Genomic DNA, 14721 nt, shown 5'->3' with positions numbered 1-14721 from the left:
CTGCTTATCTCTCTAGCCTTGATGCTCCCTTGTGACTGAAGAAGTCTGACTCAACCACATGTATCTCTGTATGTGTGTACTGAGAGATGACACCTTTAAGGGGGAAAGAAAGCAGCACTCAGATGATATTTTTTTTTTTTTTTGGATTTTTCGAGACAGGGTTTCTCCGTAGCTTTTGGTTCCTGTCCTGGAACTAGCTCTTGTAGACCAGGCTGGCCTCGAACTCACAGAGATCCGCCTGCCTCCGCCTCCCGAGTGCTGGGATTAAAGGTGTGCGCCACCACCGCCCGGCTTCAGATGATATTTTTATTCGTATTTTTTACCTCAGTTTTTCGAGACAGGGTTTCTCTGTGTAATAGTCCTAGCTGTCCGGAATTTGCTTTGTAGACCAAGTTGGCCTCAAACTTACAGAGATCTGCCTGCTTCTGCCTCTTAAGTACTGGGATTAATTTCGTGCGCCTCCACTGCCTGGCTTAGTGAATAGTTTTAGATGTTTCTCTAGCAGGAAACATGGAGTCAGGCCACGCAGAGGCAGGTGGAGACAAATGGAAGAGTGAGAGATTTTTCTGTCGTGCCCTTCTCCAGTCCATTTCAGGACCGGTCTGGCAGCCAAACATCTTGGGCTAGGGTGCCATCCGAGCCTGAGAAGTTAGGGCTGCTTGGCCACAGCAGGTTCCGGGTTGTTTTTTATTCTTCTGTTTGTGGAATCTAATCTTTGGATAGTACTTGGATGTTGGGGGTGACAACTCCACTCTCTCTGTGTAGTTTACCTGAGAGACTTCTTCTAAGTATCGGAGGGTGCTGGGGAGGAGAGACAGAGAAGGGAGGGGTGTAAGCTCAGCCCTGGCTCCTGTGCATGGATAGAAACAGTACTGCTATGTTAGAACTCCGGGCTGCTGGGCCTTCACCCTGACTTTAAGCAACTGCTGGGCACAGCAATGTGGTGTCTGCTTCATGTTTAAAAATTCATCTGATGATTTTTGCTCGAGTCTAAATGCAATCACACTAAACCTTAAAAGCCCATCACTGTCATTCTGAAAGCCACACAGAGCAGTTACTGGCCAAATAAATAATACGGTCAATTACTGAGAAGGAGCGAGCTAAATATGAAGCTCATGGGAGCCGGTTGCTTTTGTTTGTGTCCCCGAATATCCTCCCATCTGGGCTGGCTCTAAAGCGTCACCCTCCCAGTTCATCTCTGGCTTGCCTTCATCCTGCTTTGATTACGTCTCCATTTTCAGACTCTGTGTCTACTAGGGCTGAGTCCAGAGTCTTGAACGCCCTGCAGGCCAGCTCAGGATGCTAGAAAAGGCTAGGTTCCATCTGTTTATGCACAAGGGTCCCCACACGTAGCTAGGATCATGCTGGCATTTACCGCAGATATTCTTGCCTGTCGTCTTGGGAGCGCTAAGAAGCCACAAAAGCCTTGTACGTCAGTGTTTTCCACCTAGAGATGGCCCACAATTGCCCGACTGCCTTTTCTTTGAGTCCCACTCCAGTAGCTTCTTGTCCTTGCTTGTCAGTGGCCCAGAAGAACGTGTGTTTTTCTAAGGAGGATATGGGAAAGGAAGCGAGAAGGAGCACTCAACCTTCCAATGGAGTGAAGAGTCTGGAGAAGTGGGATTAATTGCCTATATTCAGCCACCAGCAGGGTGTGCTAAGGCCCTCGTTGATGGCTTTCAAGTTTCCAGAATACAGTGGGGCTGCCCCTGCTTCTGCCACTTAGGGAAATAGATGCCCTTGGATAAGTTGGCTTCTTCATGCTCCAGTTTATCCATGTGCAAAGCAGAGGTGATGGCAGGGTTACATCTGAGTTGAGAATGAATGCAGTCATGCCCAAGAGCACTGGACCACTGATGCAAAGTAACTACAGAGCTGGAGTCAGCACTGCTGTCTACAACCACGGTGTGACATTGGCAGCACTCTTCTTTGGCGGTTTTGAGGGACAAACTCACTCTGGGTGTCTGTGCCTTCCTCTTCTTTTCCCCCCTTTCTTCTCTCTTCCTCCTCCTTGTCTGTCTGTATCTATGTGTCAGGCCCTCTCTGTCTCAGCAATCTTGGCTATGTAGCCCTCCCTGGCCCACCTCAAACTCTGGATTCTCCTGCCTCAGCCTCCAAAGTGCTGGCATTCTAGTCCTGCGCCTCCACATCCAACCTTTCAGATTGATTTCTCACCTGCAAAACCTCGAGTCTGCAGGAAAGCCAGTTTCAAGATTAATTGGCTGAATTGTGAATTGGGCTGCGAAATAGTAATGTGCAGTTCTCTGCAGCAGAGGCCCAGGGCAGCGAGCAGAGCGGTCTGCTGTCATCTTTACTGACAGTGTCTCTCCCTCTCCGAGCTCGCTGCCTTTCTTGCAGTTTTATTTCTATTTTCCTGTGTTCCTGAGAAGGCCGTACATCTGTACAATGAAACACGTTCCTATCAGCCTCCTCTCTCCTCCCCTCAGTCCCTCTCTGCCTCCCTCAACATGTCCCTCTTCCAATATCATGTCTGTTATTGATAGCCCACTGAGTCCAGTTGGTGTTGCCCATGTGTGCATGGGTGTGGGGACACCCACTGGAGTGTGGGAAACCTCATGCCACATCTGGAAGAAGGCATTTCACAGCACACCTCCGAACACATTTGTTTGTCTGTTTGCTCATTTGTTTGTTTTTCGAGACAGGGTTTCTCTGTAGCTTTGGAGCCTGTCCTGGAACTAGTTCTGTAGTCCAGGCTGGCCTCAAAATCACAGAGATTTGCTGTCTCTGCCTCCTGAGTGCTGGGATTAAAGGCGTACACCACCACCTTCTGGCATTTTTTTTTATTTTTGTATATTTTAAACCTAGTGTCCTCTATTTTTCCTTTTTTATGCATTTTATGGGTTATTTGAGAATTTGATACAATGTATTGTGATCATATCCACACCCCTCACCCAACACCTCACAGATCCACCCCATCACACCCAGCTAACTTTGTGCCCTCTTGTTTCTTGTTGTTTTATTAAAGCTATCAAGTCCAATCTGTGCTGCCAATACACTCTTGGATCATAGCCATTCCCTGATGTGGCTGACCTTCTGCATTTATTTCACTCCCTCCCCCAAGGCTCAGGGATCACTGTGGAACAGAGGGCAGAGTGTGAGAAATAGTGTAAGTCAGAGGAAGGACGACTACAAGGACATTGTTTTCCAGACACACAGGGCAGTCGTACATAAAAGTTCATAGTGTTTCTGACGACAGCATTCACTACACCTACCTGTGCCCAAGCCGGACAAAAACTCTGCATAGCGAAGGAGGCCTGAAGTCCCAGCCTGGGAGCTGTTGGGAGAGAGAAAAGCAGTCTTCTTCCATTCTTCCCACCTCCTTTTCATCAGTGTTCCCTGTGCCTCAGTGGGGGCTGTGGCAGTGGGGTTGAGGTGCTGATGTAGACGTCCTGTTTAGGGCTGAGCACCCAGTGTCCTATTCTCTGCTTCTCTGCATTGACTGTTGCTCACTGCAAGAAGGGAGCTTCTCTGGCCAAGGCTGAGAGCAGCCTGGGTCTGAGGGTGTAAACATGAATATTTATGACAATATGACCGCATGATGGGTTAGGAAAATAACAATAGCGGGCTCTACATTAGGGCCTGAGATGCCCCAGCCATGGGCTTTTGACCACAAAAGCTAAAAGTGTGGGTATGGCAGAGGAGACCATTTATGTTCTGTTGCTGGGTGTGTAGACTAATGCAGTTACTTGGGAAATCAGTCTGGAGGGTTCTCACGAATCTAAAGATAGAACTGCCGAGTGACCCAGCAGTACCACTCTGTTTGTACAGCCTACACAGAGGAACTTGCACACCCACGTTCCCTGTGACCTTGCTCTGTGGTTTTGATTTAATGGGAAGAGTGAGGATAGTGGCTTCAGATAACTGAAGCCCACAGTTAGTAAACTAAGTTCAAAAGAGCACATTTTGAAAAAAAAAAAAAAGAATTTCAGCCGGGCGGTGATAGTGCATGCCTTTAAAACCAGTACTCGGGTGGCAGAGACAGGTGGATCTCTGTGAGTTTGAGGCCAGCCTGGTCTACAGAGTGAGTTCCAGGACAGATTCCAAAGCTACAGAGAAACCCTGTTTTGAGAAACCAAAGGAGGGAAAAAAGGAAAAGAAGAATTTCAATGAAATCACCTTTCATGGATGGGCAATACTACTCCCAGATTTGTATCATTTAATGAAAACTGCAGTGCAGGGCACGGATACTTCCCTGGGAGTTACTGTTTCGGGAGGCCCCAGAGGTCTCCCCTTGGCTACCCATCATAACTTCATGGAAAGACTTCTGCTGAAGACACCTCACACTTTGGCTGTAGAGCACAAAGAAACCAGTCTCAAGCTGATCTGGAGACATCCTCTTTGCTGGCTAGCTTCCATAGTGCCAGAAGGTTCTGTGTAGCTGCTGTAGGAGGAAAGACCTCAGTGTTCCTAGCTAGCACCGCACTGTGAACGCTGCAGTACTGACTTGGCAGAGAAAGGTGCCCCTGGTGCAATAGTGGCATGACCGTTAAGGGTGGCCTTGGGGGCCTGCTCCACAGAAGGACATTTCATTCCTGCTCTTAGAATTCTGGTCGTTTTCTTTTTCCTCTAACATTTTTATGAGTTAAATTTGTTCTTTGGCAATTTTATACACATACATAATGTGTTCTGTTTTCTCTCGCCCCACCCTATCTTATCTCCCTTCTTTTAAGCTTTCGTTTTTTTCAGTGTACTTTTTAAACATTTCTGTGCTAGAGCACAGTTCACATGCTGTCTCAGGAAAGCCTCCTCAGCCCCCACCAACCCTAGACAGACAAGAGCAGGCCAGTTCAGTCGTTAAGGCTTTCCCTTGCTTTCATTGCTTCCTCACATCATTATGAACTAGTACATAGGTCATTGCTGCCCAGCCTTTCCCCCCTTCCTCAAGATCACCAAGCCCAGAGACCTTCCTTTCTGTTTGCTCTGATAGCAGGGCTCCTGGCATTGTCTACATCACGCATGTTCTATAGGTGCTTCACAAGCAAGTGGTAACTGCGTGATAACAGTAGTTGATAATTTTCTCTTTATATTTTTTCTTTATTTTTGGGGAGAGCGGTGAGACAGGGTTTCTCTGTGTAGTCCTGGCTATCCTGGAACTTGCTATGCAGTCCAGGCTGGCCTCAAACTCAGAGACCCACCTGTCTCTGCCTCCTGAGTGCTGAGATTAAAGGTGTGTACCACCAACACACAGCGATTCTTTTTTTTAATTAGTTTATTTAAAAAAAAACAACAACAGTGAAACAGCTTACCTGAGTTAATGGGAGCCCATCAACCTCAGCCTGACAGTGAGGGAACCAGCATAGAAGCAAACTGGGCCCTCTGAATGTGCATGACAGTTGTATGGCTGGGGCAGACTGTGGGGTCACTGGCAGTGAGACCAGAGTTTATCACTAGTACTTGTACTGACTTTTTGAAACCCATTCTCTTTGGAAGGATACCTTGCTCAGCCTAGATGTAGTGGGGGAGGGCCTTGGTCCTGCCTCAAAGCAATGGGCAATTCTTTCTTATCTGTTCTTAACAACAGGATCCTAGAATCCTCCACTGGTCTTATACTTATTTTGTAGTTGAGGATGACCTTGAACTTCTGATCCTCCTGCCTTCTCAGTGCTGAGGTCATAGGCATAGGCCACTACACCCAGTTAATGGGTGCTGGGGGTTGAGCTCCTGACTTTGTGTATGCCTGGCCATCACTCTGCCAACTGAACTGCATCCCCATGTAGTGATGTCTGCAATAGTAGTGATGGAAGTGCCAGGCATAACAATCCATGCCTGTAACCCCAGCACTTCGGAAGCTGAGGCATGAGAATCCTAGTTCCAGGCTAGCCTGGCCTACGGAATAAGCCCCCCCCCCCCAACACACACACCTTGAGAAGCAAACAGTGAAGACAAATGGACTCAGACATCTCAGAGTGAGGATGTAAGTAGTAAGCAGAGGCATCTGTGAGGAAGACAGCCCCAGCAGAGCTGTCTGTGGGTGGATTGACTTTATATTTCCAGTAGGAGAAAGTGCAGTGGGTGCTAGCATGTGCTTAGACCTCAGGGCTCATTGGTTGGAGCTGCTGTGCGGGTCAGCATGAGGAGCCTGGGGAGGCACAGAGCAGGCACTGCTGCAAGTCCACTGATGGGAGTCGGTGGCTTCTGTCACCAGGGCAGGTGGCAGCTGAGGAAGCAGGAGGTCCCAGCGGTAGGTGAGAAGAGGGCTTTGGCATTTCCCTTTTCTAGAAGGTGAGAAGCATCTTTTGAAGGAGAAAACTGGTTTTTGTCACTCACCAGGCTCTCAGCATCTGTGTGGAAGGCCACAGGTGTGACTCTAGTGGCAAAGCATCATCTGAGTATGGCAGATGTGTGTGACTGTGTCCCCCAACCTCGAGGCCTCTTTGACCAGTTATAGTGGGAACAGCTCACAGGTGAGCGGTGGCAGTAAACCCCTGTTCACATCTGTGCAGACAGAACTTTTCTGCCTAGGGAGTGAGGTGACCAGGGATGAATGACAGTTGCTGATGAAATCTCAAGAAAGAGGCAAAAGTGAGTCTCTCTACCCCAGCTGTGGCTTCCTTCCTTGAGCAGGCATTTCTTGTTCATTTTTTATATGCAGAACGTCATACTAAAAGCAAGAATGCATGCGGAGCCCCTGTGTTAGCCAGGGAGAGCCAGTCTGTTGACTTAGTGCATTGGACAGCATGTGACAGTGTCTTTCAGTGTGTGCATGTGTGGACTCTTAGAGCAGAAAGGAACGAGCTGTCTTAAAAGAGCCAAAAAGCTTCTCAAAACAGATGGCATTGAGAACCTAGGAGGTGGGGTAGTCTGGATACCCACAGTGCACCTGAGGACATTCTAGAGACTGGTGATGGCACAGGAAAGGGCTAGGGGCCAGGAAGCAGCAAGGACAGTCCAATGGGGTGAGGAGATGGAATTTAGAAGATAGATCGAGGCGAGGTGCTGAACTCCTAGCAAGCAGCTCACTTTGTTCTGTTCGTATTACTAGTGGGTTGCTTGCCTTCATTTGTAGGTGAAGAGAGTAAGGTTTGTAGTTTGCTGGTAGCATCCTGTCAGATGACCACACCTAACATGGCACCCTGTTGTTAGGACAGCCCCTTCATATCAGTACGTACTTTCCTTCCAAATCCCAGATTCATATGGTGCTAAACACCTGTTATTGCAAATCGACCATTTGAATCATTTGTGAAAAAAAAATCTTTGTATGTGTGTATATATGGTGTATGTATGCATGTCTGTGTGTGAGTTCAGGTGCATACATGCCATGGCGGACTTATGGAGATCAGGGGACATTCTCATTTTGAAATGGTCTTTTGCCAACTAGGACCAGAACATGCTACCATGCTGGGCTTTACATGGGTGCTAGGAATATGAACTCAGACCTTCACACTACATTAACAAACTCTTTACTCAAGGAGTCAATTTCCCAGGTCTGTTTGGGTTTTGTTGTTTTGTTTGTTTATTTATTTGATACCTCAAACTTGATCTGTAGCCAAAGATGACCTTGAGCTCCAGATCCTCCTGCTTCATCTCCCAAGTGCTGAGTCTGAATGTATGAGCTACCGTCCTGTGACTTCATAAATCTGTAAAAAACAATGAATCAGAATTAAGGAATAGGGAATACTTATTCCCCAGTACTTAGGGGAAACTAGACTTGCTAGTCACAGACAGAATGCACAGCCTCCTGGGTATCTTACAGGGAAGACAGAAAGTCACTACCCCTGCCCTGATCCACAAATTGTAGTGGCATTTCAATTGTATTTTAATAAATAAAGCTTGCCTGAAGATCTGAGAGTAAAACAGCCCCATAGGTCAGCCTTACAGACCAGGTAATGGTAACACACACCTTTAATCCCAGTAGCTAGACTAGTTTGCCATAGAAACGCATGCCTTTAATCCCAATGGTGCATGCCTTTAATCCAAGTTCTAGAGAGGATTCTAAAACAGGTGGAAACAGCTCACAGTCTTATTCTGAGATTCCTGGAGGCAGGATCCCCATTCATACTCAGGTTGAGGTAAGAGTCAGTGGCTGTCTGCTTTACCTTTTGGATCTTCAGGTTGAACCCCAGTTTCTCTGATTTTTTATTAATCGTGCTTCATTAAATAGGAGGTAACCTGTGAGCTGGGCAGCCTTGGCTCAGTGCAGAGCCCTGGGCACTCTGAGTTGAGCAGGAGAGAGCAGATATACACTGGGAACTTTGGTTTGGTGCTGATGAAATTGGAAATAATTTATATGTCTCCAGCGGACCTTCACATTAAATATTGATGTCCAACATGAACGGAAAGGGCATGTTGCCGAATCCATGTGGCGAAGTCAAGGTTATATTAAGCTGTCATTGGTAACAATTAAGCCATAATGGATGTGCCACTTAATTGTCCCCAGGCGTTTGTATTTCTGTAAAGCTTGCTCCATTTTGGCATCATTGGAATAGTGGCCCTTATGTCCTCAGACATCACTGCTTTAAGAACAGTTTCTGTTACACAAGCACAGGTTGACAGTAACAGGATTAAATCTCGGTGGCCAGCTGGTCTCTGGACCATGCAGCCTTGCTAAAGTCATCTGCATGTCTCAGTTTCAATACATTAAGTTTTCAGGATCTGGTGTGTGTGTGTGCATGCATGAATGTGTGTATCTACACCTGTCTGTATTCCTGCACGCTGAGTCGGAGGTCAATCTCAGGTTTTGTTCCTCAGGAGCCATCACCTTATTTTCTGAGGCAGGGTCTCATTAGCTTGGAACTCATGGCTTCTGCTGAAATGACTGCAGTGAGCAGCAGGGATCATCTTCTGCCTCTCCAGCGCCGGGGTACAAGTGTCTGTTGCCACATCAGGTTTTCTCTATGGGTGCTGGGAACCTACCTCTGGTCCTTTGTGGGTGTGCACGGTGCTGGCTGAGCATCTCCACCCCACAGCCCATGCTGCTCTGTTTTATTTGCTGGTTTCCCCCACGGTATTGATGCTGTCATTATATCTAAGCCAGGCAGAGAGGGGAAACACTGGAGACGGCTAGAGGTGTGTTGCGGTGTCTGTGGACCTTTGGGACTGTTAACTACTCTCAGTCAGAGCCCTGCTTTCATAGAGTACTTTCAAGGGAGGGGGCCTTCAACCCCTTGGTCCCTTCTTATCAAGCTGTGCTGTCTTCATTCCTTGATCCCTCTGGACTGGGCTGGTTTTCCAGCTGGGCTGGTGAGGAGAACACCTGGAAGCTTGGAAGTCTGGGAGTGAGTTAGATGCCTCTGAGCTTTTGCTTGATTGACAGTGTGAAGTCTCCCATTAGCCCTGACCAGTGCTTATGAAGGAACAAACAGCTGGTGATGGGCCAGGCTAGCACTTCACTGTCGTCTCTTATGATCCATACAGAGTCACGGGCTTCTCTGGCAACAGCAAGGGTGTTTGACAGGCTTCCATCACAGTCCTGTCTGAATTTATGTTGTCATGTCTGAAGGGTGTTCAGGGGGTGCGCCTGGATCTTGTTGAAAATATAAGCCATCTTATATTTGGTTTTCAATTTGAATGGTTTTGTTATAAAGGAGTTCAGAGTGCGCATTTGAAGGAATTCTAGCAGTAGGACTGTGTTAGGCTCCAGTAAGGCTGTAGCTCAGTGGTTGCAGCTTTTGTCTTGTGTCCCTGAGGTTCTAGGTTCAATCCCTCGTACTGACAAAAAGAAAAGATTCCAATATTGTTCTCTGTATTCTCTCACCCCCTTCCTCCAAACACTTGTTATTAAAAGGACTTCTTTTTTCTCAGTTCTTTTCTTTTTTTAAAAAAATTTGTTTATTATGTATACAACATTCCTTCCATGTATGCTTGCATGACAGAAGAGGGCACCAGATCTCATTATAGATGGCTGTGAGCCACCATGTGGTTGCTGGGAATCGAACTCAGGACCTCTGGAAGAGCAGTCCGTGCTCTTAACCTCTGAGCCATCTCTCCAGCCCTCAGTTCTTTTCTTCAATATACTGTAGGCAGAGTTTCTCTGTGTTCTGGCAGCCACTCCCAAATAATCACTCAGAGACTTATTATTAAGTATAAATGCTCGGCCAATAGCTTAGGCTTGTCTTCAACCAGCTCTTGCAGCTTAAGTTAGCCTATTTCTATTAATCTATGTGCTGCCCTGAGACTTGATTACCTCACCTATGAACTTCCCATGTTGCTCTTCAGGTCTGACTGTGCCCCAAAAATTCTGCCTAGCTATCGGCCAATCAGTTTTTTATTAACAATGAGAGTAACACGTTTTCACAGTGTACGGAAGGATTATTCCACAGCAATATACCCATTAAAAATAACCTTTGCAGCCAGGCGGTGGTGGTGCATGCCTTTAATCCCAATACTTGGGAGGCCCAGGCAGGCTAATCTCTATGAGTTCAAGGCCAGCCTGGTCTACAGAGTGAGTGCTAGGACAGGCTCCAAAGCTACACAGAGAAACCCTGTTTCAAAAAACAAAACAACTCCCCCCCAAAATGAAAATAACAACAACCACAAAAACCATTGCAGGGCTGAGGATGTAACTTAGTTGGTAGAGTGATTGTCTAGCACTAAATTGTCACTATATAAAAGTGGGCGTGGTGGCACATACCAGTAATCCTGACACTCTGGAGGTAAAGACAGGGAGATCAGAAGTTCACTGTCATCTTTGGCTATACAGTAAGTCTTGGACTATCCTGGGCTACATGAGACCCTGCCTCCCCCCCCCACCCCAATTTTTTTAAACCTATTCTTTTTCTGTTCTCTGCCTTTCTCTTTTTGTCTGTCTTCCTCTCTCTCCGTCCATCTGTCTGTATTCTCATTTGACATGCAGTCCCCTCCTCAGAAAGGAAACAAAATGGAGTCTTCTGTTGCTGTCCATAAGCCTTCCTGGCTCGTCAGTAAATCTTGGCCAGCCCCCATCTGCCGCCCCGTGCACACAGATCCACCTCACTGTAATGGCTGAAAAGGATCCTGCTTCTCAGGTTTGAGAAGTGCTATAAATTATTATCTCCAGATTGTCCCCTTCAGTTCTCACCAATGTTCCTTTTATTGGAAAACATTTGTACCCTTTCATCATTGTTGCTCTTGGCCTGCAGTGAGCATGCCTGCAGTCTTAATCTGAACATCTTGAAGCTCTCTGAGAATTGTCCCATCTCTTAGCAAATGCCTGAAGACTGACTGTGGGCCAGGTGCCATGCTGAGGTACGGGGTGAGCCCCTTATGTTTTCTCCTTCTGGGTGGAGTTGTGGGGAGGACCCAGGGTCTTGTGTGCCCCAAACTGGCCTCATACTTGGTATGTAGCCTGAAATGAACTGTCTCCACCTCCTGGGTGCTAGAATTACAGGCATGTGCCTCCACACCTGGTTTATGCGGTGCTGGGGATTGGTGTGGGCTAGGCAAACACCCGGGCAATGGAGCCACACCCCAGTCCCAGGATAGCATTCTTTCTGAATGAAAATCTGATTCCTCCTCTTATCTGTTTAAGAATCATGTGCAGGCAGTTTCCTCTTGAAGACATTGTCTTCTGTGGCTTTTAATAGCTAGAGTAAGATGCTCTGATACCAACATCACCCAGGTACAGTGACTCACCTGAAATTCCCAGCAGCTGTGGAGGCTGAGACAGGAGGATGGCTTTCGTTTAGGAGTTTGGTCAACATAGTGAAGACTCCCATCTGTGAGAAATTTTAAATGTTACCCTTTTGGGGTTTTTTTTTTTTAAAGAGGAAATGTGATGTTGACAGGATCATTCAAACTCTGGGCTGAGGAAAACCTGTTTTCACTGGCAGACCCCCTCCCCGACCCCCCAGTTCTGTTTACTAAGCTGACACGGAGAAGTCTCCCAGACATTTTCATGGGGTGTGCCTTCTGGAAACAGAGTAAGAATTTGTCTTGGAACCTTGTGTGCCTGTCCCTTAAATAACTGTTTGAGTTCCTGCATTAGAATAGGAACTGGGTGGGGTGAGTGACAGGAGCCAAGGGACAAAGCTGCTGCCACTTTAATGGGATATAATAATAGGCACAGTCTCTGGGCCACTGGTAACAAACACATAAATAGAAAATATAAATGGTCCTCTGCGTCGTTTGGAGCAGAATTTTAGTTCCCACTGCGAAGTGCTCTGCTCATGATTTTCAGGTCGTTTCTAGGGCAACAGAGTCATGAGGCATGGGGACTGTGACTGCAGGAGACAGCCAGACATGGTAGAGTCTAGGCACCTGCCTGTGCTGGGAGGGCTGGGAATGGGGTGATGTCAGGGATATTTTGGGTTCTTTTGTCTTTTTTTTATTATGGTCAAGTATATATAACATAAAACTTCAATTTAAATAATTAGACTAGGGGCTGGAGAGACGGCTCAGGGGTTAAGAGTACTGTCTGCTCTTCCAGAGGTCCTGAGTTCAATTCCCAGCAACCACATGGTTTTTCCAAACCATCTGTAATGAGATCTGGTGCCCTCCTCTGGCGTGTGGGTATACATGGAGGCAGAGAGTGTATACATAATAAATAAATATATCTTTAAAAAATAAAAATAAAAAATAATTAGACTAGAGTTTCTTATGTATTTAATATTTTCTTTATTTTTGACCATTTTGTACATGTATACAATGAAATATAATCATATTTGATGTCCCTATTTCTCCCCTCCAACTTCCCTCCTGTCCCCCACAGTATGATCTCCCTCCTAACTTCATGCTTTTGTTTGTTTATTGGTAACCTGCTGAGTCTAGTTAGTGCATTATAATCCCTTGTACACAGACGTGGGGCAGTCCACTGAAGCACAGGGAACCTCTCCCAATGCTATCGACTGCCAATAGCTTCTCAGTAAAGCACAGGGCCTGGAGACGATCTGCTGTCTTCTGTGCCGGGATCTTGACTGGCCTGATCTTATGCAGGTCTTGTGCAGGTAACACAGAAGCTGTGTTTTTAGTGTGACAGCCACGTCATGTGCAGAGGACAGCACCTCACAGTACCTTTCCCCATCCTCTAGCTCTTATGTTCTTTCTGCCTCTTCTTCCAAGATGGTCCCTATGCCTTGGCAGGAGCTGGGAGAGGAAGGGATCAATATAGATGTCTCCTTTAGGCTGAGCACTCAGTCCCCATCAGCACTCTGACCAGCTACACATGCACCTCTCCACTGACTGTTGCCCACTGTGTGTGTGTGTGTGTGTGTGTGTGTGTGTGTGTGTGTGTGTGTATCTTCTCTGACTAGATAAATAAAGTCTTTGGGCATAAGATAACTGTTTAGAAGGTAATTTGATAGCATAATCATTTACAAAATAACAATAGCAGATTTACCCTAGGGCCTATGGCCTCCCCCAGTCGTGGGCTTTTGGCCAGGATTATAGTACCAGGCATGAAATTCCTTCCTGTGCTACAGGCCTCAGATTCAGTTTTATTTTATTTATTTTTATTATGTGTGTGTGCATGCATGTTTGTGTGTGCTTGCGTGGCACAGTCCACATGTGGAAGTCAGATGACTGCCCTTGAGAACTGTTCTCCTCCCACCTTTATGTGGATTTCAGGAACGGTGCTCAGGCCGTCAGGCTTACACAGTTTTCACAGGGAGCCACCTCCCGTGCCCAAACATGTCCGTTTTAAATTTACGTTTCAGTGATGTTAAGCATCTTCATAGTGTTGTACAATAAAGTCCAGATCCTCCAGGGGCTGAGCTGGTATTTCTGGATTCTTAGCATTTGTATTTAATTAGGAAATAAGGGAGACACAGTTTCTGTAAGGGTGAGGCTCCTGGTGGGTGGACCACCCTCCAATGAAGGACGCATATACAGGAGTGTATGGCTAGCCCAAACTGTACCTGGTGGGTTGAAAAAATAAAAAATTGCATGCAGATTACAAAGCAGCAATAAAACTATCTGAAATGATAGTGCAGATTGGAGTGGCATACACTGTCAAAATTGACAGGGAGCCACATACGCGAGATACTCTGACCCAAGTTATTGTTTTGTGCCTCCGTTTACACGGCTCAAGAAGAGGAGTTTGGTTGCTGAAGAACATAGTTTGGGCGCTTCTCTATTTTGTTTGACAGGTTATGTTATATAACCATTTTCTACCGCATGGATCTCTTCCCATCCAGGATGCACCTGAATTTAATCATTTACTTGCCCAGGTATGCATAGGCTGACACATGGGATTTCCTATGAAAGTTCACTTTGAGGGCACAGTTTGCCTTATAGCACGTGCACCTAAAACTAGTTCAGGCCAGATCAGCCTTCCTGCTCCCACCTGGACATACCTAGAGTAAGACTGAAAAAACCTCTCCCTGAATCTTTAAGGGAAGGAGAAACTTACTGCATTGTTCAGAGTGAGGTTTATATGCAGGTGGGGGCTTGAGGCCGCAACTGGCTGCTGCCGGGTACATGGTTCAGAGAGAGGTGTGTGTGCAGAGTACTTGCAGATAAAGGCCTCAGGCTGCCCTGTGCATTAGAAGAGGGCTTGATTGTGCATAGGCCAACCCAACTGGCGTCCCAAGTAGCCTAGCTGTTCCCTCCTGTGCTTACCTGTCTCAGAATGGGGTTACTGGGAGAAATAATACACTGTAAACCTTATAGACACCCCACTCTAGTGGAACAGAAGGAAGGATCCTGCTTTCTCTAAAGGAAAGCAGAGTTTCCCTTTCGAGACCTAGGAGGTAGGATGGATCCAGACACGCCTTTCTCTTTTCTAGCCCCACATTACCTCTGTCCTCAGCATGATTGAGGTCAGCTGCTCTCTTCCTTCTAGACTGG

The 14721-nt window shown here is 46.7% G+C and overlaps 1 protein-coding gene across 1 annotated transcript in view; it reads left to right on the top strand.

Annotated features, from left to right (window-relative positions):
* The window catches only part of Vps35l (VPS35 endosomal protein sorting factor like), a 106578-nt gene that overhangs the window by 67637 nt on the left and 24220 nt on the right, over positions 1-14721 (top strand). The window lies entirely within an intron of this gene.

This window comes from Microtus oregoni, unplaced genomic scaffold (assembly GCF_018167655.1).
Source record: "Microtus oregoni isolate MIOR12 unplaced genomic scaffold, Mior012 000016F_ref0000370, whole genome shotgun sequence".
NCBI lineage: Eukaryota > Metazoa > Chordata > Mammalia > Rodentia > Cricetidae > Microtus > Microtus oregoni.
This window is presented reverse-complemented; position numbering and strand designations above follow the sequence as displayed.